At 36.4% G+C, this 5,397-nt stretch overlaps 1 protein-coding gene across 1 annotated transcript in view; it reads left to right on the top strand.

The window, feature by feature from the left end:
- The first annotated feature begins 859 nt into the window (after positions 1-859).
- LOC126380016 (general transcriptional corepressor trfA-like) overlaps positions 860-5,397 on the top strand; it is a 68,386-nt gene continuing 63,848 nt past the window's right edge. Inside the window, exon 1 of the mRNA XM_050029094.1 lies at positions 860-1,274. The gene's annotated coding sequence lies outside the window, so the exon portion shown is untranslated. The remainder of the gene's footprint in view (positions 1,275-5,397) is intronic.

Raw genomic sequence — 5,397 nt, 5'->3', positions numbered from 1 at the left:
TTTTAAAATATTTTTGTGTTTCCTGTTACAGAATTAACTCATAATTTTTAACTAAAAACATCGAAAAAGGTAAATTTAATTAGAATTTAAAAGCCGACACATTTGTTGATATTTGGTTTTGGGTTGGCATCTTTTGACAAGTTGCTTATAATTTGACATTGACTTTATGTTTCTTATTACAGCCAGCATTTTCCGAAAATGGGAAGTTTTTATCACAAAATCTATGTCAACTAATAACTGATTTTGAAACCTAACCTAACCTACCCAGCTCAGAAAACTCGGTGAGGTGTATCTTCTTAGTTCATCTTGCGATGGAAGTAGCTACAACTACTTTGATATAGACGTGCGTGCGTGAGCTTACCTATATGTTATGTTATGTCAATCTAACTAGGTGCTTACTTAATTCATACGAGAATTAATCATCATCATTAAACACTTTAAAGGGTTTTATCAACAGCAAGAATAATAGGTAGGTACCTATATACTTAGTGAAAAAATAATAATGTTCTGGGTAGAGTAGGTACCTAACTACTACCTACTTTTTCCACGCATTTAATTATTCAGTAGGTACCTAGGTAGGGTACCTAAATCACACAAACATAGCAATTGATATAGGTACCTACTACCTATCAGAGCCTGATGAGTAGTAGGTATCTAATTTAGCAATAAACGTTTACCAAACTCATAATTAAACTAGTTTCAATGCATGGCTGCGAGCAACTTCGAAACGAAAATTCCAAGCGCGGTAAGGACCAAACCAACGGAATGGTGGCAAAACAACTTTCATTCGTTCAATTCCAAATTCAAACATCGTTCGTTTCGTTCGTTATTTATCCGCCATATTGGCTCGGACCGCCGGAGTGGAGAGACGTGCGCCGTGACGCGCCGCGCGTGATGTGACAGCTAAATAACAAATATAAACACAACTTCATAAACTTTGTGCCCCTCCAGTGATTTGAATACTCTAAATTGACAAACTGTGCAGTGCTTCTCTTACTAAAGTGAAAAACAACGAGCAATCTTTATCCGATTGAGCCTTCGGTCAGTTGAAATGCATGCATTCCATCGAGACTGTTGAACTTAAGGCTGTTTTTCGTTCAGTGTTCCTTTTTGATTCTTATCAAAGTAATTTTATTTATTCAATAGTGAACTATAGACTTGGTTATGTAGTTACTACATAAAACATTTTTTTGTTGTGTGACGTGTTTGTAACTTTCAACTTTGTGTTTTCAAAGTTAGCCGTTATTTTGACGGGGATTGCCGAAACGTTCAAGGTGAGAATAGTAACGATAATACAGATAACTTTTTCCAACCTCGTTGAGGTTTTGACCTAAATGCATAAGATTTACATGAACAATTCGTTTCGCCAACTGTAGCCAATGCGCACAAAACGATAAATTTATACGAGAAACAGAAATTACTAACAGTAGAACTAAGAAGAAAGCCACATAAATATATAGGTAAGTACTAGAATAACCCTCGTTTGTAATTGGACTAGGTAGTTGGGTAAAAATTAAAAAAAACAGAAGACGTAAATAAAGTAGGTAAAGGTATAGAGGAAATGTTAATTTTACCATTGAATGTTATCAAAGTCATAAGTTATCAAATCGGTGAAGGATTATGGTGATAAAGATATTAATACATTATAAGTGGTATACAAATAAGCAAATAAACTGATAATTATAATACAACCGGATGACAACCAAGCAACGGTAGGTACCTCATTCAGCTAGAGGAAATAAACATGTCTATACAAAAAATGGGTTAATCTTAAGTCACATCATAAAAAAAAGACAAAACCTAATTCCCCACGGAAACGTACCAGCTTATTTAAATGTCTTTAAATGCAACATGCAAAATAACATTTGGACAAGGAATACAAATCGTCTGATATACTAAACATCGTGTTCAAGAATAACGCAGAGTACCTAAGTAGATGACTGTTTACTTTTGAAAACATCTTTAAAAGAGTCTGTGACTAAATTTCAAAAGACCAAGTTGTAACGAAAGATGAATTCGTCATAATAACTAACGGTATTTCAAATTTGATGGCCATGAGACTAATCAAAAACCGCATTGAAAGAGAAATCAATTAAGACCTAGAGGCGGTTTTCAAGCCACATAAAATTTTTATAAGTTCTTTGGCGGTGTAAAAGATAGTAGGTATGTTGCCATTATACTTACAGCTAAACAATAAAACAAAGCATCCATTCAGGGTTGAAAGAATCCAGTTTTATGACCGGGACAAACCTGGTCCGTTTTGTTCCCTAAGAGGGAAACAATCTGGTATTATTAAAAAGGTGTACAATATAATTGGCCGTATAAATACCACATACCTACTTCCTTCACTTTACTAATGTGACAAAGAATTCCAAGAGAATTCAAATAACTCCGAAGAAATGTGTCAAAAAAATTTAATACTAGAAAATGAATTTCACCTAATCATTTCGATTTATGACAATTGATCATTGTTAGCATAGCATTTGAGCATTCCTGCTGAGATTTCCTGCACAGCTTTCCTCTGCTGTACTCGTATGCAGCTATATTGTGTATTCATGTTTCATAGCTAAAGGCACATGTAGGGATGTAGATTCGGGAACAGGAATAGCGTTGGTATCCCGGCGACGCCGCATACCGGTTCGAGGAGCATCGGTTCGCGACGAAAAAAGACGATCCGTGGCCGATGATATTCGAGGTCGCAACCCAATTGGGGACCAGTCGCAGGTACGCTTTGTAGTACACTTTCTCCGGTGCGTGACGCTCGCAGACGTTTCACTGGCCACAGGTGCAGCCTGGCAACGCGTTATGATGTGCGAATCTCATGTGAGTCCATTTCGCTAATACGATAAATAACACTTTCTTATGATAGTCTTACCTCGTCTACAAACAAACGGCTATGAAAGCGAAACACTCGTCTTGCCCTGTTTCTTGTTACCAGAATAACATCCGTAGCATCATAATAACCTAAGACCATAGTTTTTAAATTGGCAGTAAAGACGCATCACCAGAAGTGTTTTAGAAATTGGAGACGGAATGTAGGTTTAAAGAACAGCATTCTAAGCGACGAGACGCGCCTCAAGTATCTTTTAGAACACGTGAAACTCGGAATCATTGACCTCTAAAACGTACATCTGCAGTACAAGTTAATTCGCTAGTGGCAAGATAGAAAAAGCCCATTATCATGGCGCGAAATTACTGACGCACGACTCGGCAGGCGCTTTTAGATAATCACCCGCGATCATTGAAGGTTTTAATACTGAGAACCTTATAAAAACTAGTCCAACGTGTAAAAACAATCGGCTATGAACTACATTAAACCACGTCTTTTTGCTTGTCGAAAATTCCTGATTAATGCATCCGATTTGGTAGTTGTTTCACGGTTCGGTGTTTTACTCGGCATGGTTGGAAATAGTTGAAGATGTTTTCGTTTTGTGGAGAATTCAGCAAAAAGCAATTGTGGGTTACGTCAGCAGCTATCAATCACTCGCACGCGAGATGCTAGCATTCTTCAGCTGGCGCTGTGGTAATGAGTCAGCTCAGCTCGCACCAATTATTATGTAGATTACCTTTGGACATGCTCGAGCGCCTCTTTTAGCAACTCAGTATGTAAGTTTTGTTTTCTAAAGAAAAGATCGTTAACATCTGATTCCACACACATGTTATTCAAACGACCTATAGCTATCCAGTTTTCTAATAGGTACGTCATTTCCTCTGCATATCATTTTTTAAATGTTCCCACACTGCTCATCTCCGGGCTAGACCGGATTATGAATATGAATAGGATATAGGAACCCTTTTAAGCTTTTAAAGGTATTTAATACAATAACCACCGGAAGCTTTTGGGCTGCGTAATATTGTTTTGAAAGCGTTAATAATGATCGTAACCAAATTCCTTATCGTCGCCTGACGTTATCTCACAACGTGTGATATTTCTCAAATAAAATACTTGAGAAAAATGTGTGGACAAGTCGCGGTCCCATTTGCTAGACAATAGTTAAACAACGCTCATTTAATACATCCGGTTTTTGTGCATGCTTTGCTGTTGGCTACACAATGAAATGTAGGGCAATCACACGGTTTTGGATTTCAAACGATATTTCATTCATGAGTCTTTCTTTTACTTCGACCAAGGCAGGGAGTGCTGTTGTTATAAATATAGTAGGTACATCACGGAATGTTGCAATACAATGATTAGCGTCTTACAACCTTCCAAGGTTGATGGATCTATTTTACTCGTTGATGGTAGTTGAGGGTTTTTCACCTTCAGTTTTAATAAGCTTTATTTCTTTGCAGTTTTTAAAGGTCTCTTCAATAATTATTAATTGTGATTGCTCACTGCCTTGGATGTTGGATAATAGTTGCGTTACGTTTGTATACATTTGTGGCATGTTCCGAGGCCATTTTTGGATTTCAAAACATTTCCATAGTCCTTATTAAATAATATTCACCGTCAACATTCTTAACACAAATATTCTAAGTAAGCATTTCCATAAACAATGGTAACTAATTGCTAATTTCAACTTCCCTACTTTCTACTTCCCCGGGTTTTCACTGAGCCGTTACTCGTTACTCATCGCGTTTTCAGTTGACACCTAAATGCATGTTAAGACGTGAAACCCCCGTTTGGAAAACGTGTTCGCCTCAAAAAAACATTTACTCAGCTGATTAAGCTATTGTCTGGAAGGTCGTCCCAAAGGCCTTCGGTTTCAGACAAAAGCAATTACGGGCTTTTGGTATTCGAAGACATGTCATAGCGTGGCTGAACAAAAACTGATGTATCTGCATTTTTTGCTAAAATAATTTGTGTCTTATTGACAATAGTAAAAGGTGCAAATCAGATTTGCCAAAAATTTCAGATACGTCAGTTAGCGACGGCTGCGACCATAGTTTCAATTATATCCTATTGAATTATTAAAGAGGATTTAACATCACTATTCCCAAGAATCTTTAAATGAAAGGATTGAAAGCACTTGACTTGGTACATTACACATTCATAGCAAATATTACCTAATAGCAAAATAAGCAATAAATAAAAATAGTAAACAAACATCAACGAAATTGGAAACGTAATGTTTATAAAAATAACAAACATGTTGTTGAAGTTGTTATAAAGATCATATTGCGATCAACGATGTTACACAAAATGTAACAGATGCTATATTACAAGTAAGTGGTAGTATTTTTAACAATGCGGAAGAATGCAAAGTAATCATGCAATTTTGAACTATAAAGGCAATATAGGTTAATACTGCAAACTTCCGTCAATACAAATAAAGATTTCGCGTGAAATTTTAATTAAAAAATGACTTTACGATTGAAGTATATTAAAGTAAAGAGAGCGCAGATAATAGCTGGATTTATGCAACAGATGTCTAACAATGGGACAAGGTCAAAATT

The sequence above is a fragment of the Pectinophora gossypiella genome, chromosome 3 (genome assembly GCF_024362695.1).
Source record: "Pectinophora gossypiella chromosome 3, ilPecGoss1.1, whole genome shotgun sequence".
In the NCBI taxonomy this organism is placed as follows: Eukaryota; Metazoa; Arthropoda; class Insecta; order Lepidoptera; family Gelechiidae; genus Pectinophora; species Pectinophora gossypiella.
This window is presented reverse-complemented; position numbering and strand designations above follow the sequence as displayed.